The sequence below is a fragment of the Sinohyriopsis cumingii genome, chromosome 10, assembly GCF_028554795.1.
Source record: "Sinohyriopsis cumingii isolate HCF-2022 chromosome 10, ASM2855479v2, whole genome shotgun sequence".
Taxonomy (NCBI): Eukaryota; Metazoa; Mollusca; class Bivalvia; order Unionida; family Unionidae; genus Sinohyriopsis; species Sinohyriopsis cumingii.
The window spans coordinates 32,652,760-32,679,168 of NC_142970.1; the positions used below are offsets into that span (position 1 = coordinate 32,652,760).

A 26,409-nucleotide genomic window follows, 5' to 3' on the forward strand; every position below is an offset into this window, starting at 1 on the left:
GACATACTGAAATTCATCGGGATCAGGCAATTGTTGAGCGATTTAATAGAACACTCGCTGAGAGATTATTCGGATACCAGTACGCGAGGGAATTCATTTACGATACGAGATCTCGTGAATGGGTTGCAAGACTGCCAAACGTGATAGCCGCACTGAATAATGAAATTACCAGAACAACAAACATGAGACCTGTAAATGCAATCACAAAAAAATATATACCCCGCGTCAGTGAACGCGGACAACAGCAACAAAATGTTTCAACGCAGCCAGGGACGCTAGCGTCCCCACTGCTGGGTAATGTCACCGTTAGGTATTTATACGAACCAGGCGAACTAGAAGGAGGAAAAAAAAGAGCAACCGATGCCACATGGAGTGTTACTACACATAAGATATCCAGCATAACCAGATCAACTGGGAGAAACGCAATCTACAGATTAGATTCGACTGCTCCTCAACGCGGATTTAAACGCGAGCAACTTCAGGTGATTCCCGAGGATACACAATTACCACCCCGATCACTAAAGTGATCCGCACTGAAGTGATTCAATCATTTAAATAACTGCAGCAACACCTCTGCGTCGGTTACACTCAAGACAGGTCAACATCACATTTTCACGTGTATGACCGCGACTGCTATCTATTCTATCTACGGTGAATTGCCTTGGGTCGTTTTTTCGAATACTGCCACAGCAATAAACAATTACAACTCGCACAGTGATTATTGTGCTGTTGTTGTAATTGTATTACAAATTCAACATCCAAACTTTGTTTGGGATCAAACTCTCTACCATTTTTTTTGTCGCTCTGTTTGTAACCGGCTAATTTCTTTCTTATTGTGTCATCAGCGATTGAGCTGTCGTTGACAACATCATCTAATACAATTCTTCGTAACTGACCTATCCTTCTTACTCTTGACACGGCTAAATAAACTAAATTTGACCACTCGATGCGATCATCAACAATCCAAACTGTTGTATCTGAAATAGTTAGTCCCTGCGAACTGTGGATGGTCATAGCGTATCCTAGCGTCCACGGGGATTTGCTCATTTTCAGTGCCTGTTCAACAGCATCAACATCAACTGTGACAATATCATTTAATACTAAATTCTGTTTCTCCGGACCCGACGCAGTCAGGCGCCCTGGAATATCAACATCAATATTCTGCAATCGCGTATCAGCTGGTCTATAACACAACGGCACTGGCAACATGGGAAATTTCTTCTGATGTAACTGAAATAACCGCTGCTGAAGTGTGTCCCTGACTATCTTTCTACTTGCCACAATTAAATCACCTGGTTTCCACGTTTCCCAAAAGTCGCTCAGCGAAGTCTCTGGAATTATTTCACGCATTATCTCACACTGGACTTTATTGGTTTGTAGCCTGATCAGTGCCTTAAACTCTTTCAGCGTTTCATCGAGTGCTCTAACATCGTTAGTTATTTCCTCATAATAATCTACAAAAGTTTTCAGCCACTCGTGTGGAGATTCACCTGTAAATGGGGGTGGTTGACCATGATCGCCGCACATCACCACTGCGGTATTTTTCTTTAGCAGCCAATCCAGAAACTGTTTTAATGTATCCAACGGCACAGTGTCTATCTCATCCCAGATGATTTTCTCGGGAATATATTTCGTTCCCATTCGTTCAGGTGTCCACGTGCCGCCGCTGTATTTGAAAAAACTGTGATACGTGCACGCGTTAACATCCCGTTGTCTCATCTCCCTGGCAAGTCTGTGTGTGGGTGTTAGCACAATCATGTCAGAGTTTCTAAATAATTCAATCGCTCGAGTTGTTTTACCAGAACCACCAGGACCGTTCAGATAAACTGTTTTGTGTCTTGTAACAGGATCGTGCACCGGCGGCAACAACGAAGTTGCCCCCGACGAAACCATCGAAGATATTTCTGCGCTGCGATACTCATCCTCGATTTCAACATCAGCCGATTTACAATATCCGTGTAACATTTCATTCTTTATTCTCCACGAGCCCCACGATGGATCATCCGATATAACATTATCCAACAGCGCTGAGTGTTTTTTATCAATATAAAATGAATCCGTTGCAACTCTCACTGCGGCAACAGGGAATCTATTGATCATCGACAACAAATTTATGGATACATAAGCCAGCATCGAAGATCTCAAATGTATGTACTGAGATGATTCTCCGTCAATATAACTAAAAACAGTCCCTAGTTTTTCCCCGTTTGACAGAAACACATCTTTGCGGTTACAGAACATGTTGTTCGTGGCTGCATCAGCGACAATAAGATCCAATTCAGTCTTGTCCATGATTAATCGACTGTGATGTTGTTTATGATCATACGCTCCACCTTGAGTGAATTTCCCTATTATTCTTCGTCCTAGATCTTTTGCTGTGCTTTCATCATTTCTGAGTTTGCTTTTAAGTACTTCAGGAGCTTTCTTGATGATAGCGTCGATAGAAGTTTCTGGATATTCTCGTGACCAATCTTCGATGACTTCTTCTAACGTAACCGGCGTTGGAGTTGGCAACCAAACTTCGGTTTGACGACAATAACATATAATCGCTTCGCTGACCGTCAGCGACAACAGTATTCGACTGTCAAGCATGTATCGCAATAACACTATCGGTGCCCATCGCTTCTCAACGAAATGTCTGCCAAACCAAACATAACACACAGGATGTAAATCCTTAGCGAATTTAAACGACGACACACAAGCAAATCCGGTCAAGTCAAAATCGGGTAAAACACCGTTGACAGCTACTCTTGTCATGGTATTGCCAGCGTGGCCAAACCGTTTAAAATATTCGCTGCATTCTCCACGCCCAAGGAAACTTCCTGGATAACACGCCGTCATGTCCACGGATATCATACCGCGGTGATCATACTGAGTATTCCACAAACCGCCGTGTCCGTATTCGACACAGCTCTGCTGGATATCAGCAAGAAAACTTTTCGGAGTTGGTCTCCATGAATTTCGTTCCCGGGCTACATGCGCGACAACACCCGGGACAGTAAAACAGTGTGTCAGTAACGTATCAGTGTTGCCAGCATGATATTTTTCTGCGAGTTTTTTCATTTCCTGCTGTAACGCCATTGTTCTGTATATTTCCCCGTTGGGTCTCACAAACTGATCATATTCTCCATCTTCGCTACTTCTGAATAACCACACAGACACTGGATCGGTTTTACTTATCTGATAAATAAAATCAAACATGCTCCCAGAATTGCTTTGCAATTCCGGATAATACTTCACAACACGGTCTTGCGGAAATATCCTAACCGAGTCAGTCCAGGCGTGACTGTTATGATCGATAATAGTTATTGGTGTTCCACGGGAATTGTATTTACACTCATACAATACCTCACCGGTTAACGATGAAACCGTTATAGGAAATTTTAGTAATCGCTCTAGCTCAGCAACATCATTTATTGACGCTCCTTTATCCGCTACTCGTGTCGCCCACGCTGTTATTTTAGTTTGTCTTAGCGGTGTTAGGCCGTTTCCTCGCATTGCATTTTTAAAATGTTCCATTACTCGCTCAGCTACACAATTCAACACCGACACCTTCATCGGTTTGAGTTTATCAACGCGTGGTTTCTTCATCGGATAAATTCCATAAACAACTGCGGTCACAGGATACGCTCTGGCATAATATGGTATATCAATCCCAACAAGTACTCCCGGTTTTGAGTCTTTACTTAACAGAACGGTTTTTCCACGAACGCCTCTGGCATCAAGAACAGGGTCTAGTTTGTCTCTGATAATCCACGTTCCCTCGCCGACTCCAACAATAAATTTTATCTGTACGAAATATCTTCTATCGTCGAGATACCCAATTATGTTACGCGCGATTGTATCGTTCATGGTAGCATCAATGATACGGTCACGAGAAATGCTTTGCATTTCCCGAGAAACGCTCGCGTTTCCGAGGATAATTTTATACGAAGACCACGTGTGTGCGGCACCATCACGACGAAACTCTTCTTTGGCATTCTTGATAACACCAATTACCTCTGCTAACTCTCTTCGTCGTGGATCAGCGGTTAACCGGTCAAGATCGAATCTAGAACCTGATATGGGTTTTATTCTGGATAGTCTTTCAAAACCCATTATTATAATTAAGACAAATATTTAAATAGACAAATATATTATATGATGAACCAATGCAAGTGGATCAAACTAAATTCATCAGCGCCGTGTAGCAAACCCTGCAGAGGCGAATACTGTGGACAACATGCTCAACAGGTCCGCGGTGGGAGTCTAGGACCGATACCGTGTATCAGATGCGGCATTGGAGTACGAGGAAAAACGCAATTATGTTCAGCGTGTGGTGGAAAACGCTATCGAGAACTAAAACGGTATTATGATAAAAAAAATCCAGACTGTGATAACGCTCTCAAATGCGAGCGTGATTACATAAATAAGTTTTCAGACAAATTATGAATTAGACAATGATTTGCTTATAGTATAATGAATCAAGAATTCGTCCGACATCCAACTATTCCAAATTATGAGACAAACCGAGATGGCATAGTGAGAAACTACAGGCTGAGGAAACAAGTTGGTACAGTTGATAATGCTGGTTATTTAAGATTTACTGTTAGGAAAGGGAGGTATTTATGTCATCGTTTCGTCTATGAGGTTTTTAACGGAGAGATCCCTAAAGGCCTTGTCATTGATCATATTAACGGGAACAGACTTGATAACAGTATTGAAAACCTTCAAGCGATCACTCAGAGCAAGAATACCATACGAGGAAGAGTTAAATGTAAAACAGATATAAGAAGAGCAGTGAAATCTGTGAATGTTGAGACTCGTGAAGAAATAATATTTCAATCAATGAGCGCAGCCGGTAGGTATTTCGGTATTTGTCCACCTTCTGTACAGCATGTCGCAGATGGGATCTACAAAACAGCATTTTCAAAGAAGCTCAAACAGAAGATTTCATTCTGTTATATAACTCTTATCGTTGACACAAACGACGATAACTCCTCCGAGAGTGTGTAACGCTTTGCAGAGTTGTCGTTGCTGGTCAGAGGATTTGCTCCCCCTAAGAAAGCCACCTTGATAAAATATTTTATCGAGTTCATAACATGTAATCATTTATTTACCGTAGAATATATATTTTTTTACAAACAATATCCTCGTTTTACTGAATATATCCGACTGTTTTGCTCTTCTGTGCTTGTTATATGACCGCGCTTAAGAAAACATACAATTAAAATATTTTAAACAAGTCCCGCCCACTGCTAGAGCGAATTTCCAACTCGCAAGTAACAGTTGGGTTATATACGAAATCGCTCCCTAAGACCTTTGGGTCGATCGAAAGTCAGCACGCGCAAGCAAAACCATAAATTTAATCCGCCAATGGCGGGTGTCTTTTGTGCACCATCCAATGGTCGATTCAATGGATGGTTTTGCTCTGCTGCTGACCGTAGAAAATGACCCACCTGTGTATGTTTGTGTCGTCATAGGATAAGGTCTTAGGATAAGTTAGGATAAGATTACATGTTCATTGTGCCTTTACTTGCTGTCATACTCGAATCAGAGGTTAAAGGTTGTCTGTTCTGTACCGTCTCTTAGGATAAGATTACATGTTCATTGTACCTTTGCTTGCTGTGATACTCGAATCAGAGGTAAAGGTTGTCTGTTCTGTACCGTCTCTTAGGATAAGATTACATGTTCATTGTACCTTTGCTTGCTGTGATACTCGAATCAGAGGTAAAGGTTGTTTGTGTTGTCAAATAAATGTTTGCCGGGCCTGCTAGAGAACTCGATCCTAGAAGCCAGGGCTGTCTCGTCTTGTAAATAAATGTGCCTCTGAGTCACTTGGCAGTCAGAGGGGTCCGTCCTTAGGATAAGTTACGTGTTATATGTTTGTCCTTGTCAATTCACTAAACACGTCCTCTTGAGCCTATAGAACGTTATTTGACGATCTAGAGGCTCTTGCAGGGGATAAAGTGTTTCGTGTTACATGTTGTATTGTCATGTCGGAAGCAGTCCTCGTGGGGTTCTAGAACGTTATTTGACGATCTAGGCCCTTGCAGGGGATAAATGTTTCCGACTGTCTCGTTTTGTTTTGGAAAGCTAGCGTTTCTCATGCAAAGTGTTTCTATTAAAAATATAAAAATATATAATAATATGAATCACGAAAATATAAATACCATACTTGTTGAAATTAAAGAATTACAACAGCGAGGTTTTAATATTTTACTAGACACTGAAACAATTATGTCAGATTTTGAATCCTTGAATGAGCTATCACGCTTGGGGAAGAACAATCTCCCTGCTCGTTATAGGTTCATTAAGGGTTTGCAAGATCGTGTTTACAGATCACTTGCCGGGATAACTGAAAATCAGGTATCTGAATTTATTCCACTGTGCCGTGCAGTTGAGAAGATTCGTCTTGGATTGTCACAAGAGTATGAGACTCGAAAATTAATTAGCACCAGGGTGAGACGGTTAAAAGGTTATATAAAGAATCTAGACACGGAAATGCCTTGCATTTCTGACAAAAATACTAGTGTTTCTGACTACGAGGCCGACAAGGAAGTATAAACCGCATAGCGTGTGACTCACAGCACAAAGTGAAAGTAGAACCTGAGAACGCTAGCGCCCCCCCCCCCCCCCGCTTGGAGTGTAAAGCACATTTCCACGGGTAAAAAAAAAAGTGTATTATTTTTTTTGCCCTTGGAAACTCAAAGAGTTTCTCAAGTGAAGGGCGCTTTCAGATTTTCAGGATTTGCTTAAGCGTTTCAACATCAATACAGGAATGAGAATAGTTCATAATCTGTTCTCGTTGACACCAAACTATGATCATATGATTTTGCTGTAGCTCTGTTAATTGTGACGGAGTTAACAAGAAGTCTTCGTCACCATACACGTCAATAACTATTTTAACGGGGAAATACTGTTCTGGGAATGTCTGTATTTGAAATGCGGTTTTTATTGCCTCGTAAAGAATTTGCTTATCATGAATATGAACTCGTGCATGAATGTACTCGGGTTGATACATTATACACAACCGTTTTTTTTTAAATGCGTGCTAGCACTTTCAACGATAACTTATGCTGGTTTTGATAGGGTATTTGCACGATAAAATGACGAAAATGGATCAGTGCAGAAAAAAAAACTATTATAAATATTATGGATCCCTTGACTTAGGACTTCACCAGTAAGTTTATACTAACAGTCTCGTCACGCAGGTCCAACAAATTCCCCCTCTGGTCGGTGAGTTTGAAATTTATCGTTGACAACCACGGGTTATGACACCGTAGATAGACCGGATTGATTGGTTCTTGCACAATCAGAAAACCAGGGGGGTCTCTTGGTGTGAACGTATACAGGATAAACCCCTGTTGTGCCGTCGTAGTATCTGATGCGCTGTAACTGCCATCGATGACGTCACATACAAGATTGACCGCAATAACATCTGTGATATTTACGATCCCGGGTGAGATGTGTCTGCCATCGGATGCTGTACTGTTGTCGTGCTTGAGAATAACAGGTTGTGGTTTTATTCGTTCGTACGCGGCAAGAATATCTTCGAAAGATTGATCGATGAGATCAGAGACTGATTTTCTCAGCTCGGGCACGTTATATCCAGGAAATTTAAAATCTGAAATATCATTCACTTGAATACCATATTTAATTGCAAAATCTGCTCTGGCTATCTGTCTATAATTATCATCGATATAGTCTTTAAGATCCAGTAAAGCCTGAATTATTCTTAGATTTATAGTTTCCATGGCCGATGCGAGTTTGTTTAGTTTTTCTATGGTTGTGATAATATTATCACGCGGACTTGTTAAATCAGAAATATAATCTTGGAAATATACTCGCAGGAGTTGTAGCTGTTGTTTATGTACTAGATTGATCGGAATAAATAATTCAGATTCTATATCATCTAGACGGTAAACACGGAGCTCCTGCCCCCCCTTAACACGTGGAGCTTCTATACTCCAAGTATCGGGCATTAAAGTACTTTTTCTTGCTAGTAATTGATCTGCAAGGAGTAAATAATAATTGTACTCGAGGTCGTGTAGTGCTTCTTTATAGGTCATAAAATCCGATTTTTCAGGTTTTGGTGGACGAGGTTTAACCTCGGGGGCCTTTGGCCATCCTAATAATGTTCGGATTGAGCTGTTATAAATATCCACGGCGTATCCTGGCGTTGAGATTTCAATGACCGCAGACAGCGTTGGTTCATGAGCTGTTATAGATATTTTGGCTTCCTTGCCGGTGATTCGTTTTATTTGGCGTTGTATCTCATTATTGATTTCTTCGATCTGATAACTCCCAGTGGGAAGTGTAATTGTATTCCAGTCAAGTTCACCCTGTTCGCCGGAGTCGGCTTTGCTTTTCCCGAACACGAATGAATTATTTGGCTGCAGACCACCAAATGATGCCGACCTAACATTGGGCCAGCTGTGATACACACTGAGCTTTGCTAACGCGATTTCACTCACTGGAATTGGAGTTCGAAAATTAATACCGAATTCTGGTGTCGTCGAGGACACTGAGATCATTGTGGTCCTTACCGGTGTTGTGTTTGTGACTATTTGTTGAAGCAGTTCTATTGACATTATTTATTTGTTTAGTTTTCAAATAGTCATTGTACGCATCTGACATTAGTTTGAATTCAGAATCTGATATCGTAGCGTCGCTACTTTGCACGTCTAACGATGATGATATCAGCGATGATAATTTCTGATATGCGGTCGTGGCTGTATTTAATTTTGTCGTGTAATCGTGTAATTTTGTGTTAGCACATGATGATATTTTTTTTGCTATGATGCCGAAAACTCCAGCTGTTGTTGTGGCCGCGGAAACACAGATCGTGGCGGCGACTGCTGCAGTTACCGGAGTGACCGCTGATAGTATTGCTCCGGCAGATGCAACAACGGCAGATACTGAATAAACCATAATATCCAGCACTGTTATGCGGCGCTTGTATTTTTTTACTTTTTGACTAGTTACTTCGATGACAGTTTTTAACTCAGATTGCCACTCACGGACTTGATTGTATCGATATTGTTGAGCATCTGGCGTCGTTGACATTATTCAATTACGCGGTAACCAATTGAGGCGTTGCAGCGACGAATTCCAAACAAAACCAGTAAGATGTTGCTGTTAAACTATCGTCCTCGGCTTCAAGCATAAATGTTTCCTCGGTTCCGCTGTTTAGTATTACAGTGCAAACCCCGGAATACTTATCGGTGGAATGTCTCCAAGGATATGTTGTGAAGATTTCAAATTTAGCGGCTGAAAACACAGACAACCTGTAAACACCGGTGGCTGTTGCTGTATATTTGATAGTGTTATTTTGTCGTGACCATGTTGCGAATCCCGATGATACCGTGAATACGATGTTGGTGATATGCCCCGGAGTAACTCCAGTGGGAACTTTAATCAAACTGGTTTTGTTAACGATATCAGGAATACCCGATACGATATCCTGCTGTGTTTGTTTGATCGTGTTAATGTCGGTCTTTACATCAGCGAGTTTTACATCGACGACTGGAGGAGTCCCAAAGAACTTATCCACGACCTCATCAGTTTTTACGAAGTTTCTTCGAAATCTTGTAAACGCGCCCACGTGAACATCATGCTCTGCACGCAGCGTATTTAGTTTACCGTTGACGATGTCCACGTATTGTTTGTTTGACGCATCCTGGTCGGATTCGGGATTCGCTAACGCGGTTATTTTGTTGCCGCTCATGCTGAGTTCGCCTGTCATCGTGTCACCGGCTTTTTTCACACATTTATCAACACCTTTATCAATACTGTCTTTGATGCTTGCGATTGATATATTCGAGTCCTTGATCCGGCCGCCATCACTAAATGCAACGAAGTTATCCTTGGTAGCTCCAAGAACTCTGCGAATTATATCATTCCACTTAATGTTGCTCGTTCTTAGTTTTCCTTGCCTGTCTTGGAAAATAGCAACTTCATCTGGGTCAACTCCAGCTATATTCAAAAGATTATCGACTTCATCTTTGGTCGCATATTTTGAGAGATCAGCATCTGTGCTTGGTTTACCTCCTCGTGTGAAAGGTCTTCCGTAAATATCCACCATTATTCTTATTGCTGTTTTTCAAATGCTAGCATTTCTCGATGCGGTATATTCATACACTACTTTATGAGGAGGAGTTGCTGGATTTCTTGAGATTGCATCAAGAACATTTAAAACCTCCCTCCCACAAATGGGCGGATCAATTAATGTTTGTGTTGGTAACGTCGACTGCCACACTGGAACATTAGAAAATCTGCTGACATACTTGAGAAACTCAACTGGCGGTGCTAAACCGTACGAATCAAAATAGATAATTCCACGTGGATCGATCGCGTAAGCAACCCAGTGAGTTCCCGGACCATCTTTGTTGTCGAGATTGATAATGCCAGTTTCTGGATTATTCGGTCGTTGCGGTAATTGATCTCGCATAAATACGCCTCTGAAATGTTTTACACGCAATTTTTTAACAGCATCGAGTAAATCAAAATTGCTCAACGGCGTTAGAATTTTTTTGGATACCATGATGGTGGAGTTCCTGGTAGTCTTAGACCGCGTCCCTTTTTTTTCTTGTATCCTTTTCCCGTTGCCTTTTTTAGTGCCATTCCAGCTGCAGTTCCAACTGCACCGAGTGCTGCGGCTTTTGCTACGGCTGGTGCTGCCGCGGCAATCAACGCCGGTATTGCTGCGAGAAGAGGAAATATTCCACCGGTTTTAGTCATGTCCTTGATAGCTGCAGCAGAGAAATCAAGTCGGACACCGGTTTTTGCTGTTAGTGCCTTATTAAAATGTTTAAGCTGAGTATTAGTCAACGACAATTTGTTTGGACCACCAGTAATCTGATCTCGTTTTAGTGTTATTGATGTCCCGCACGTGCTTGCGTTCTTTGATTGCAATTTCTTCGTTTGACCGGAAGTCAAGGTGACATTAACATGACTGTATGACATTATATCCTAAGTTTGATTTTAATTGCGTTACATATTCTCGATTGGAGCGTCGATGACCCTCATTCGTCCGCCAACACCTTCAAGCAGCATTGCTTTATCGGAGAGTATGACAGCAATCGCTCTGTAACCACCAGCAGGAACACCTACACGAGCTCGGAAATGTAGGTCGACAACAGATTGTTTAACCAGATCAAGATGTTCCAGCGAAAAGTAATAAATCGGATATAAACTCATAAAGTCTCGCTGTGATATTTGCAGGCCAGTGTCTACATTAAGGTCGCGCCCCATAAATGACATCAGACGATGATACGCGCGTGCGACACGATGATGTTCGAAATCTATTAATATATCCTCAGATGGCTCCTGATGCCCATTTATTCTCAACGAAACTTCAGAAACTCCAAGTGTATCAAATACCATTGGATTTCTTTCCTGGCTATCTGTTCTAGCACGGTATTGAAATGCAATGAAAATATGTCGTGGTGCTGATACTCCTTGTTGCGATGATATATGCCATGTAAACAACCCACCATTATCACCCTGAATAACGTCTGTGGTTGTTGTTTTCCAGGATAGCAGTGATTTACCGCCCGTGTCCATGAAAGACAACAGTCGTTGTTCTTCGGTGATTGACGGAGACAACACTGGCATCCACAACCACAGTTTAGTTAGTATTACCTGACCAGGGGCAACAGCAGCATCTCGCCAGATAGCGTCATTATCATCAGGTTTTCGCACAAGTACAACTGTGTGTTTGGCACCGAATATGACCTTGTGGACATCTCTGCAGAATCCAAAGATGTGAGACAATGGAATCACACCTGAGAACTCTTCATCTCCACTTAACATCGATCTACGTGTTGCAAAACCCAAATTAAAATTTTCGTTCATCGATGCAACTGCGTCACCGGCATTATTCATTGTTACATTCCTGTTCTCGGGGCTGTCGGTTATATCCTTTGCAAACATCATTGATGGTCCGGCTGATCTGGTGTAATCATCCGAGTATCTCGCCAACCCGAGAATTGTTGTGGCAACGTCGACGTTATCATGAATTGTTTCAATTTCTTTTCCATCTATCATGTAAATAGCGGATTTAAATAACGCCATGATGCCGTTGTTAACAAATCCAACTCGGTCGCCGATTCCGTAGTTAGTGTTATCATTCTTTAAAAGCCTACCTTCAACTTCGATGAAGGCCTCAGCGGGCAAGAAGTATCTACTTGTATCCTGGACCTGTAGTTCAATTCTTCCGCGTTGGTTAGGATCACGTGCTTCATAAGAATAATATTGAAAATCACGTACAGAATCATCTTTAAGTACTGGTTTGGACATATCAAACGCGTCATTGGATTTTCGTGCAAACATTATTATTATTTGTGATGATCTAATTAAAATGTTATCGTCACCGGAAACCACTACCAGCTATCAAATTAGCAGTTACACTATCTTGCAACGCTTTGGAGGTAATTCCTGCTGTTGCGATCTCAGCTAATTTCTGATTTACGGCCTTATTTACTACGCTACTAACATTTGCCGGCATAGCTTCAGTGGATGGTAGTTTTACTGGCACCAACCTCTCGACTGGGTTTTTTTTTCGTATCAGCTGTGCTAGTCGATCCTTGATTGATTGAAATGCTTTCCCGGCAAGACTACCAACAGTGCCAATGGCTTTATCCTTGACAACATCAGCGGCTTTCATAGCGAATTGTTTTGCTAACGGTCCAGCTTTCGGAGCGATTCTTGTGACTAAATCCCTAACAACATCACCGACTCCATCTCCGTAAACAACCTCGTATACTGGTAATCGTGAGTTTACTACTCTGACACTTCTTGGTCTGCGAAAAGAATCGTGTAGTATCATTTTATTTAATTATTGTTTATCTAACTGAATTTGCTAGCAAATTTAATTATTAGTCGCTGTGGTAACCGTCTGCGAGTTCATCAATGAGCCCCCGGTAGATGCTGATATCCATGATGCCACGCTGAAATAGTCTCTGACAGATATCTGCGGCTTCATTTATAATTTCCGGAGAATTGTTTCCGGCACGTCTTCCTCCGATGAGAACTTCCAACCGTGATACATCATCGATGATATTATTAGGGCAGGCAATAAAACCGGATCCTAAACCCTCCCCTGTTGATGGTACAATTCTTGGGGATAAAATGTCTTGAGGCAAACTTTCAGAAGATGTTGTTAAGCTAATTATCGGCGACCTAGTTTGTTTGAATTTTTGGCCCCGCGGACTTCCTTCAGATGCAGCCTCGTATTCACTTAACGGAGTTAGGTCAGGATCTATTGCTCTTCGCCGTGAAGGATATTGTTGTCGTTCTGTGTGTTGCAACGGTGATTTTTCTTCTTGAGGTTGCGATGGTGGAATTTCAAGTTTACGTATAGCATCTACAAGTCTATCGTATTTTGTATCGTCCCTGCTGATTTGTTTTTTATTTTCACGTATACGATACGAATATTTGATAAAATTATCATCTGTCATAGAACCGTGTTCTGGGTTTAAAGACACATCTCTTCTAATCAATCCTAACAGTATTGTCTCAGGTAATTTCTCTTCTGGTACATTTTTAAGAAGTTCAATATAATCCGGCGTAAATCTTTTGGCGGGGTCAGTAATTCTCCCTGTTACTCGCTTACCAGCAGGTACTGACACAACAACTTCATCGGGTGGAGGCGGGGGTTTAAGTCCAGCTGAAATATCCTGTAAAATTTTCCTTTGCTCTATTAAAGCCTCTTTGGTAACAGCTGCGGATTTTTCAGTAGCTTTGGTCACGGGTTTAAATAATTCCTCCGTAGTCTCTGCAAAGCCTTCCCGTGCTTGCTGTCTTAGTTGTAATTTTTGTCTGACACTATCACGGACAGGAAGAAATTTCTGAATTGCTTCGAGACGTTCTCGAGCTAATCTAGTCGTATGTGCTTCTCCAATATTTGCCATTATTTATTTGTCAATGATTTAATTCCGCTAACATAAAAATGTTTTTCCTTGGAAACTCATTTCCCAGAGCAGCAGAGGGGATGGACCCGACCCATGGATTTTTCAATAACGACCCCGCCACGGAAACTGTTTCAGATTTATTGAAGTAACCCAAGTTGTCAGTGCAAACTCAACGAGTTTGTCCCTGGAAACTCTTCGAGTTTTCGGGGGACATTTTTTTTTGTCCTGTATTCTGAATAGAAGGGTTTATTTCGTCGAAATAAGCCCTCTATCGAGGAATAGTTTCCTGGAGGGGTTTATTGTGCAAAAAGTTTCGGTCTGTACAGCCCCTCTGCTGCTACTCTGTTGACAATGGCTGACACATAATGTCTGAATTATCCATCGATGTATGATGCACTGTCTGAAGGTCACATTTCTCAGAGGTGATAATCAATGCTGTCCATTCATCTTAGAATTTATAATAATAATACTGAATACTCTCTAGCCCAAAATAAAATCCATATAAAATAATAAAACTGTAGTAATGGTCTTTTCTTTCACTGCTAATTATACCAAGATATTTCCATGACAACCATAACCTGTTTATGTAAATACATCAACAATGTTATTGGTTAATGAATGGGAACTACAAAATGGTTATTAATGGTTAATGAAAGGGACCACATCAATGGTTAATGAATTGGGGGCTATGGTCATGTGCCTTGTATCCAATGCCTGACTAATTCCTAACATCAGTAAAATAATCATCCAGTCCTATACCTAACCAATTACTAAAATCAGCAAAATATTTAAATAGCTTTTTTCCTAACTAATTTCTAACATCACCAACATAATTATAAAGCCCTACTATACGGACATAAATCATTTGTTGAAGTTTACAAAACCTGATGGTTTTTTGCTTTTATCTGTTACTTAGTTTAAGACCATAGGCTCATAACAAGAGATAGTGCCATCACTGACATTTACCACATATTAACTTCTATGCACTTTGTTGAATTCAAGGAGCGACAAGAAGGCTCGCTGCACACCGTCAATATCAAACTGCAATATAATTGTGTGATTTGATAATAATTCTTTTCTTTTAGAATTAATTACTTTCAGCAACAACCTGTGCTGCACTTATATAATGATATACTTTTAAAATTGTATTTACCTTTTGAAATAAATACATTTCTACAAGTCATTATTTTTTTCACATGAATATTATGCACAAATCATGAGACAGAAATAGTTTGCATTAATTTCCTTTTCACTTCTATATTATGATAAGAAAATATTACGTACTGCTCAGTAAAAGTTATAAATAAAAAAAGGACATTGCATGCAAACATGAGAATAATGAAACAGGTAATTTTCTAGTCTTTACGGTAATTTCACCCTGTCCAATGAGGACCAAGTCTCTTCGACAATAACTATGATCAACACCGAACACTACGTTGATATTGATTACGAAATGAAATGAATCTGATATCACTGCCGCGTCAGTGTTGACGGCTTAACTTTTTTTAAACGATAAACAATTTTCTGATCGGAAGAAAAGAGTTCAAATTACCCTAATAAAGGTTTCTGGAAGTAAAGATCAGCTGATTATAGATGCGTATACATGTACAGGAAACCTCCTGATAATTTCGAAAGACACAAAAGTCTGATATCATAAGGAGACATGTTCTCGATGGGAACCGATTGCGGAGACAATGTGTGATCACTAGAGATGATATATAATAGATGTCACAGCTTCTTATACAAAATACTGGGTTTCATCAGATCGATCACTGCATCCAGCCTTCCTATGTCACTTCCATCGCTGTTTATACCTCAATGGGCATGCGCAGGACAGGTCGAGTCTACCACGCCTGTACGGAAGGACATAGTACACAATTAATTTTACTATATGTTCTCTACATTTGTTTCTCAGTACTGACCTTTCCACTGTGTGACAATCAATGCAAATCATATGTTAATCTAAAATACCTTCAAAGATGACTTCACGGTGAAGTTCTTGTCAAAGGTTGACCTGCTCTTTTTTTAGATCATCGACTGTCAACATAACAGCATGTAACCAGAACACGTATTTCACTTCCGGATCATCACCAAGGCCTTATTACTCACTGTGCACTGTCGCCAAAATACATACAGACAACAACACCCTGAGCTCATATTATCAAGATGAAACAGTTACCTTTAAATCCCTACCAAAAATGCATAAATAAAACTCTTCTATCACCACCAAAATGAGAGAGGAAAAAATGTTCTAAAAATAGACTAGAACTACTTGTGATGTAATTCCGGAAGGCGATACGAGTTACGAGAGCCCGGTTAAGCATCGAAATGTGGATAAATTGTGAATAAAGTATTTTCCCCTGGTATTAGTTTCACCAAATATATCGCTTTTGTTGAAAATAATTATCCTGTTTACATACGTTTATTGTCTTATGATGATTTAGTGTTTGCATTTTTTTTACCAAATTGTCCAATATTCTACACCTATTCCAAAAAAATATTAAAATTCCAAAGCTTAGCTAAATTCTGAGTATAACATATTTAAGGCCTGGGAATTTTCGATTGTGAATCGAACAAGCCAATTCACAAGCGACGAGACCCCTAAGTTTCCTTCGCAAGAAGATGTAATCCACCCGGCTTTACCTAGTCCGATAAATCAACCCACAAGTCTGTGTTGATACTGACGGACAATGTCCGAAAATCAATATCATCACGGGTGAAGGGTTGATTTATCGGCCTAGGCTTTTCCTAGTCGGTAATAACGTAACTATCCTTCGATTACGAATCGGAATCAATGCTGTATATAAAGATAACCTAGCAATCCTTCGATTACGAATCGGAATCAATGTTATACGTAAAGATAACCTAGCTATCCTTCGATTACGAATCGGAATCAATGCTGTATATAAAGATAACCTAGCAATCCTTCGATTACGAATCCGAATCAATTCTGTATATAAAGATAACCTAGCTATCCTTCGATTACGAATCCGAATCAATGCTGTATATAAAGATAACCTAGCTATCCTTCGATTACGAATCCGAATCAATGCTATATATAAAGATAACCTAGCTATCCTTCGATTACGAATCCGAATGAATGCTATATATATAGATAACCTAGCTAACCTTCAATAGTAGTAAAGGGGGCCACTATAGCCTCAATGGAAATTAGCATTACAAGGCCCCCCTGGGCCACTATAGCCTCAATGGAAATTTAACATGGAGAAAAACCCTGGGCCACTATAGCCTCAAGGGAAATTTAACATGGAAAACAGTCTTGGGCCACTATAGCCTCAAGGGGATTGGACATGGGGAAAAAAGCATGGGCAACTCTAGCGACAAGGGAAATTGAACATGGGGAATTGTAACAGGGTCCAGACCTGATGGGTCTATGGAAAGGGAACAGGGGGAGAGGGACATAACACACACACACACACACACACACACACACACACACACACACACATACACACACACACATATAAAATAATAATTCGGGGGTAGGCAATTGAAAGTCATTCTCTTTTCGAGAAATAGGAGTGGCCCTGAAAAGGGCCTTTGTGTTTCTTCTTCTTCTTCTATTTCCTCCACTTCTTCCACCAAGATCTCACTTTTTCCATTATTCCTTTCTTCTTCTTCTTCTTCTTCTTCTTCTTCTTCTTCTTCTTCTCTGTTATCCAGTCAGGATGACCCATGGCTCTGAACTTTCCTGGACTTTGATCCAATTGTTGTTTAGCCGCTCAAACTGTGCCTCTTTCTTTTTGTTTTCCTGATCTTTTCTTTCTTTATTCCATCTCTCTTTAATCTTCTTGACCTCTACCTCCATCACTTTTCTCATCAACTCCTCTCCTTTCTTCAGTCTGTCCAGACCTCTCTCCACAAAAGAGCACTCTGTCCCATGTGACATATTTTCAAGAAAGCACCTGACTTTGCTTGCATTGTCAAGTGCTTCCTTTAGGCTTCCCACTCTGACATAGGTGGGATTTATCATACCTCTCAATCTCTTTTCCTCCTCTTCTATCATTCCTGCTATCACTTCTTTTGCTACGTAGTACAGGTACTCTGCTATCTTCCATTCTTTTTCTAGTCTCTCCACTACATAGATACCATCCATTATCCAATAGTATATATGTACCAAGTTGTTAAACAACTGACTTGCAACCACCATCTTCGTTTTTATTATTCCGTAGAATGGTTCGAACATCAAACTCTGTGGATTCTTATACTGAAAGCGCGGACGTGATGGAAAACATCCCCCAAGACTTAAAATTGATATTACCTAGATCATCACTTAAAACGCGCGGCCGTGAAGGAAAACATCCCCCTACTTTTCTCATTTCATATAATATACTATCCACATAAGTTAAATCAGCAATAAACTAACCCCAAATCTACTATCCACACACACACACACACACACACACACACACGCAAAGCAATAAAATTAAACCCAAATTTACTATCCCCACAAACGTACTTGAGCGCTTACAAACAAACAAACACACACACACACACACACACACACACACACAAAGAGTCAGTGTTTATATACACACTACTCTACCTACACACATTGGCAAATCGATGATCATTTCTTTTCTAGAGTATTGTGTAGCCCTGAAAAGGGCTGTTTGTTTAAGAACTTCAGATGCACCTATCTAATGCTGGCACCTTCCTGGTCTGGCACCACACACACATCTTCCACTCCAGTCTCTTTTTACTTTTTGTCTTGAGAGTGCAGAGGCGGGATGATTCGCTGCGGCACCCCAATCCTCTGTCTCTGGTATCTTGTAAGTCATCCTCTCTCCTATTTTCTTTTCCTCCTCTTCCCTCTCTCTTCTCTCCTCCTCTTCCTTCTTTATTCTTGCTTCTTCTACGATAGCCTCCGCGGACAGTTCATTTACTATGCGCCTGGCATATTCCAGGTGCATCTGGAGTTCTAGCAGTTTCACAGTCCTTGTATTCATTGTCTTGCTGTTAACAGGTCGACGATGGGTAGCCCAGCTGACGATTAGTTTTTAAGTTATACTAAAAGCGCGGACGTGAAGGAAAACATCCCCTAAGACACAAAATTGATATTACCTACATCATAACCCAACAACGCGCAGACCTAAAAGAAACACTCACTCACTTTTTTATACTACCCACCACTATTCTAAAAATGTTCATTAATCAGTTCAATATACTATCCACATACTCAAAGCAATCTAACCCTATATCTACTCTCCCCACACGTCAAGCAGCAAAAAAATAAAAAAAAAAAAAAAAAAAAACAACAAAACTTGATCTTAATATACTATCCACACCAACGTACTTGAGCACTTACAAGCACACATTCATATACACAAACACAAACACTCACACTATAAAAGAGTCAATGTTTATATACACACTACTCTACCTACACATATTGGCAATTGGATTGTTATTTCTTTTCTAGAGTATTGGGTAGCCCTGAAAAGGGCTGTTTTTTTGTTTGCTATGGCAATCTTTTAGTTTCTAAGAATGCTACGTCCTCTCAGGATGAACTTTCTGGCGATAGGTCTGCTTCTTCGGAAAGAGAAGAAGAACTCTTTGGTGTCGATACGACAATCGACAAAGCCTTTGTCAGGTTCAGGTTGCTGCTGCTGCTGCTGTTGCTGCTGTCTCTGAAGTCTGTACTTCTCTGTCCATTCTTCTTTCTCCCTGTTCACTTCTTCTCTGAAGAGCTCTTCGATCAGGTCTTCAGTGACTTTTAGCATTCTCACGTTCTCTATTTCTTCTGGCTTCGGTATCAGACTGTGTCTGACCCTATGCAAATTCACGTAGGCTTCGTTTAGCTTAGCTAGTTTGGAGCACATCTTCGTAGGAGAATGAGTCAACAATGGATGGTTAGACTGGAGGCTACCCCGGTTCTTAAAGTCAAAGCGCGGACGTGAAGGAAAACATCCCTCCACGGTTTTCGATCCGCAACGTTTAATGAGTGTCATGAGAAAGATAGAGAGAAGTCAAAGTGCATGAATCAACATTCTTATAGTCAAACAAAAGACAAAAGCATTTTTTTTTTAAAACACAACATTTTTTATTCAAAATCACTTAACACTAACCAACAACTCTAACATTTTTTAACAATAATCCATCAATATAACATCTAACATGTTTTTCAAATGACAAACATTTTTTCAATTTACACTCTACTTTAAACAGGGTTGGCAACGTTGTGAATGAAACTGTGATTTCCACTGTTGCAAGTCATTGAGTCATGGATGGACACTACGTTTCCTAGCTGAAGACAACAAAATAAGCATACTAGTTACTTTCTCATCGTTTCTAAAAAAAACATGATCAAAATAAGTCACTAAATGTTCTTTTGCTGATAATAAGTGATCAATTTCGATCTCGACTTTCTCTTTGAATTTGTCAAAGAGGGCTTTGATGTAATGGATTTCTTGAGTGGTTAATGGAGGACAGAAATGTTCACGCAAGTCTTTATACCACCAACGTAACACGTCCTTTTTAAACAGACTCCAAGATTCGTCCAGATATTCGTTGAATTTTTCTTCTTAACTGATGTTTTGACATTCATAGTAATCATGCTTCATCCATATCGTAACTGTGTCTGCCAGGTATGTAGCACAGTAGGAGACCAATTGCTGTTCTTGTTCTGGACATCTCGACTTGATCATGATGTCCTTTTCGTCTTTGTCTTGGGATTCTCCTTCCACGGTCTCCTCACATTTCATGTCTAAAGTTTCTCCACTAGGCAAAGAGGGATAACAGTCTTCCATGGCTTCTAATAGTCTAGAATGACTTCTCTCAAACTGTTGATTTCTATGGTATTGTCGAATTCTGCATGCAGGAGGACGTTCACTGTGTGATCTGGAGGTGGATTTGCAAACTGAAGTTCCACACGAATCTGGCCCGATTTTATAGGGTGGAAATGTCCCTCGTCGCTGCCTTGGTCTGGAGTGAAATCAAAACCCCACAAAGCATAGCCTCCTGCATAATCGTCGTACGAAATACCGTGACTGGTGTTGGTTCCTAACTGTCCCGTGGCTTCGTACAGGGACAAGTACGATCTCAAACAATTCTTTGCGACACCAAAGTTGGGCTCAAAGGGTCGGGTACACAAGGTCTTGCCGTCGCGACTGACTTCGATCTTGGACACATTGTAATGTTGAAACTCAAAAGGATTTTGATCGTGAGTTCCGTTGAAGGCTGAATTCCTGACGATACCAACAATCAAACGCTTGGGTAACTGTCCTTGGAACAGATGATCTTCGATCATAGATCGCTGTCCAGCGGGAATGGTGAACGTTTTCACTTCTACGCGTCGTATCGGATACTTGGCGGTCGTTCTGCTCAACGTCTGACTGACGTCGTTTCCTACTTTAGGTAGCACTTCCACACGACGCACGTAAAGTCGGGCTTCTTGAATGATAGTTTTGTATTCGTTGGCATGGGCCATCAAATGGAAAGCGGCACTGCTACGATTCAGTCTCAAATGCAAACGATCCATCAGTTCTAAACTTCGCCCTTGCAGAATTTTCTTACGACGGTCGTTAAACCCCACATTGTGAGGATTGTCATCTTCTGTCAGGACTGTGTCGCTAAACGTGCCTACACCTGCCGTGTCAGGTTTCCATACCACGCAAGCATCCAGATGAGTATTCTTGGCTTCTTTTCCGTACGTCAAGAGATTTTCCAAGTAGGCACGATATGGGTAAGTATCCATGCTGCTGCTGACCAGTTTGTTATTCAAGTACAAGTCCACTTCGCTGAACAAGGAATGCATGAAATTGTTGACAGGAGCTACTCTAGCATCGCCTCCTGGATTGGTGTTGTCCGTTTTGATCACTTTCACTTTCAAATACAGGTAACTGCTATTCAGATCGATGTAATCTTCGGGTTGTCCTTTGATTTCAAACTCGATGGGAGCGGAATCCGTCAAAGAGGAGACGGGATGAAATTCCACCCATTGGGATTCTTGCATCGTCATCATGGTGGGGGCATGGCAAAGAGATCCAGTTCCGACTTGGAACAAGCGCAAGACTCTCGGTGCATCATTTTTTTGTCTGTTTCTCAATAATCGAAAACGTCTAAGTCTCGAACGGTTCTTCTTTTCTTTGCCTTTCTAGCTTGAAGTCTGGTGAAAGGGTGTTTTCTTCGTCGTCTCTTTCTGCCTTGTCCTTGCTGAATGCCTGACTCGGTAGCGTGCAGGGCATTTATAGGTGTGTCTCGTCGGTCCAAAAGGTCTCTGCCCGTTTGCAGCAAGACATTTTTGCCTGCCCTCAAGAAAGCTTCTTTAGGGTTTTGTTTGTCGATGATGACATTTCGGAGAAATTCTTAGCCTTGCGTCAGTGCCGCATCTTTCAAGGCGTGCAATCCGCGTGTCACCATCGGTTTCAACACCGGGGCCACCGAACGAAAGGCTGATTTCAACATATCTCCTAAACCGTGTCCTCGCTGTCGAGCAACCCCTCGGTACACTGGATACATGACTTACGAGTCGTGAGAGAACCGTTTTCGAAAATGGAGTTTCACCGTGACTTTTCCTTTGGTGAATGGAATATTTTGTCCCAAATCTCCTTTTATAGCAACCTTGACCGTGCCCAAATAAGACTTGCTGACAGGCAAATAGTGAGGATGTACAAATTCGCGGTGGACGTGGTAAGTGTTTCCACCTTCTTCGTCAGTGGCCGTGGCAGAATCCACTTTGAAAGGAATGACACGTAGTAACGGTGCGGAGGTGTGTCCCACCACGTTGTACTCCACCACATCGGAGTACACAAACATCAAATTCAGTCCTTGGTTCAGTTCTACCGGGGCACGAAATAACTTGCTAAAGACTCGTTGTCGTAAACGATTGGTAATTCGTTTTTCTTGAGCATGGCCATTCTCATGTCCATGTCTACGCCCAACATGTCAAACAATTCAGGACAAAATAAAATGGACAGGATTTTACTCCCGTCAAATTTCATCAAGAAGCGACGAGCTGCTTTGTGGTATTCCATGGTGACACTTTTTTTGACACTCTCCAAAGCTTTCAGAAACACGACATTAAATCTGGAGGTTATGGTGCTCACCAAATGTTGACCACTAAAATAATAGCCTGGGGGAATGAACAAGTGATAGGTGGTGTACTTTTGATTTTTTGTGCCAGGGGTTTTCTTGTCATATTTGCCATAGGTATCCAAGTACTGTTGCAATTGTTCGTCATGAACTTCTACATCAAAAAAAATTTGATTGGGAAGGACATTGAGGACTGGGGTCGGGTGAATGATTTCTACTAAAGCCACTTCCCAATGGGCTTCGTGATCTAAGGGGATGGTCTGAGGTAATTTGGCCGTGTAACAGCACAACGTGTTCTTTGTAAACACCTCCATGGAACTGTAACTGGGTAAGGTTAAGTAAAATTGGTTTTGGTGACTCATAATTCCAGAGTTCTGTGGCTGTCCGAGGGGTTGCTGGACGTCAGAGGCGTGTCTCCGCTCAAAATGGGGTTGTTGTTGGAGTAGTGGCTGGCACTGGCACTGGACGCAAGGTTTCTGTGGTTCCCGATCGAGGTGAATTTCAAGGAGGGATTAGGAAGCAGGTAACCGATGCAACTGCTCAATAAAATGGTCCACAATTGTTTGTCTCCTTGTTGCAAACTCAAATTGGCAGTGGCTGCCCCGATGACACAATACACCACGAAGATTTGGCAGGAAAAGACGATTTGCGTTTTAGGCACTCGTTCTCCGCACCACACCCACAAGGGTTGTTTTTGTAAATCTTGCAGAGAAGAACTGGGTGAAGGAGTGGTCGACGTAGCTGCGTCTGTGTGAAAGGGCATGATGGTCACTTCTTTTTATAGTCGATGACTTGCGAAGCGTCAATCCAAGAATCGAAACTGGGTGGATATCCTTTCCAACGTACTTTGACTTCTTTGACACGTCGTTTGCCTACTTTACGGGTTCTGCGTTCGAGAATGCTTTCGATGTCGTACACTTCGTCTTCTTTTTTGGTGACACGTTGTAACTCGGGCAAATAAAACGTTACTTTGAGCATTTCTCCGTTCATGTCTTCCAATTTATAGACGGCAGGATGACGGCCATGCACTCGTCCAGTGACACGAAACAATTCGGTCGTCCAGTTAGGTAAGTAACCTTTGTCGAAAGTGCGTTTGGTTTGGCCAGTGCGCACCCAATCTCCTACGGTCAACTCTCCACTTTTCTTGGGGACAGCCCTCGTCGGGGACGTACCAAACAGGCGCTCAAACACCAACACTTCGTTGTCGGGAGTCACTTCTTGCGGGGCACGTCCGATGCTTCGATGGTAAGATTGGTTGTACGCTTGCACCAGGTGCGGTAAGATGTCGATGTACTTCAGAGTGTGGTGATGCGTAAAATATTTCCACATGCGTTCTTTCAAAGTGCGTTGAAAACGTTCCACGATGCTGGCTTTGGTTTCGGGAATCTCGGTGGTAAAAAAATGAATGTCACGTTTCTTTAATTCTTTTTGGAAAGCTTGGTTCAGAAATTCGGTGCCTTTGTCCGTTTGCCATCGAAGAGGGTGATGACCACTTTGTTTCAACACTCGTTGCAGGGCTCGCACTAACTCGCTGCTCGATTTGGAAGTCAAGGGCACGACCCAGGCAAATTTGGAAAAGACGTCGATGTCACAAAACAAATATTTGTAGCCACGATTGTAGCTGGCCAAATGAGAGACATCGGCTAAATCGGCTTGCCATTGATGATCGATGCCTTCCACTCGGGTGCTACTTCTGGTAAACTTGCGTCGAATGGGTTTGTGTAAAGTGTAGGTAGCTTGTTCTTGTAACCATCGTTGCACTTGAGGTAAACGGAGACTTTTCAATCGAGTTTTGGCAGCACGATACAATTTTTGAACTCCTGCGTAACCTGCAGGATGAGAGGGATCGTAGTAAATGCTGGCTAAGACTTTTTCCATTTTTTTTGTGTTTGTGTGTTAATAAGACACCCACTCTTGGAGGATGCTACTCTTTTTCTCGTGGGGTACTTTCTTGGATTGCAATGCTTTGCGTGTGCGACCGGCAATAGGTGTTGAAGAGGAGGATGTCTGAGCGGGGGATATCGGTTCTTGTTTCACTTCTGTCTTCACTTCTGTCTTCACTTTCTTTTTCTCTTGTGATGAAGAAGGGGTGGCCATCATCTTTTTAATCCATCCAGTTCTGGAGGTAGATGGTGTTGTTAACTTGCGTACTTTTTCTGGTGGAGTTTGAAACCCTTCTTCTTCTTCTTCTTCTTCTCCTTTTTCTGTCTTGGTCACTGGTAGTGGTGGTACTGGTACTGGTACTGGTGATGGTGCTGGACTTTTCATCAAGGTCTTAAAATCTTTCAGAGTGGGTAGAGCTGTTTCGTCTAAAGCTTTCTGGTGAAAGAGTTGCAGTCGTTGCAAGAGTTGACCGTACTTTTGCGATTTTCCTGTTTCGGACAAATCTTGGCGATCCATCAAGGACTGCAATTCGTGTTGCAACTGGGACATCTCGCTCAAATGGGGATTGGGAGGTAAATGCGGAGTACGTTGTTCTTGCCAACGATGGTATTCCATCCATCGTTTGTAAGGCACTAAAGCTAGTTTTCGTCCTTCCATGGGGTTGTCAGGGGTCAATTCTTAGATCTTGGGACTTCCGAGGGCCTTTTTATCTTGCTCCCACCAGTCCTCCCAACATGGTTCCCAAGACTCCTTTCAGTAAGGGACCTAACAAGAGGGGTAAAATGCCTCCACGTTGGACCAACATCTTCTTCTTTTGACGAATGGGAATTTTCTTTTGAACCATTTGGCGAAGAACGTGACGATGTTTACCTAAGCATTGTTTCTGGTGTTTGGACAAAGGGATCGTGCCTTTCAAGACATTCAAACAACATTCGCACACGGTATCGATGACCTCTTTCGAGGCTGTTTGAATGAGTTTTTTTCGTAGGGGTGGAGAAGCTTTGGACAGGACAGATAACATTTCCCCATGTTTGACTAAACGAGGAGGCAGTCCTTTCCTTTTCTTTCCTTGGGGTTTAGAAGAGGGATGCTTTCGGGAGGGTGACATCTTTGAGTCTTCAGCACCAAAAACACTCATACCCCTACTTAGTCACAGACCTTTTTTATACTGGAACGCGTCGCCACTGATTGTCTTGACGTCGTATCAACTTGAGGACAGGCATGACACGTCGTGGAGGGGTACGCAACGGACTAAATCGGGCCAGTTCTTGCTTGGACAAATCCAGTAAACTTTGTAACATGCCCGATCTTTCTTGGACTTTGACTTTGGGAACAGGTACTTTGTGAGCCGCAGCCACTGTTGCGAAACTAGAGGGTCCTGCCACTGGGGAAGTTCTTGGGGTCATCAACGGAGAAGTTCTTGGTGCGATCAACGTCTCCATGTACTGTTCGGTTCTTGGTGACATCAACGGAGAAGTCATGGAACCTGAGGCTACCGGAGACGCAGTCGCTGCCATGGCAGGTCGTGGTTTGCGAGTGTAAGGTTGCGTCCTGGCCGAAATGCCTCTCTTGCGAT

The 26,409-nt window shown here is 41.7% G+C and overlaps 1 long non-coding RNA gene across 1 annotated transcript in view; it reads right to left on the minus strand.

Moving 5' to 3' along the window:
* LOC149789850 (uncharacterized) overlaps positions 1-16,101 on the minus strand; it is a 31,601-nt gene extending 15,500 nt beyond the window's left edge. The window contains exon 1 of the long non-coding RNA XR_016423737.1: positions 15,867-16,101. This is a non-coding gene — a long non-coding RNA (uncharacterized LOC149789850). The remainder of the gene's footprint in view (positions 1-15,866) is intronic.
* Between the last annotated feature and the right edge of the window lie 10,308 nt (positions 16,102-26,409).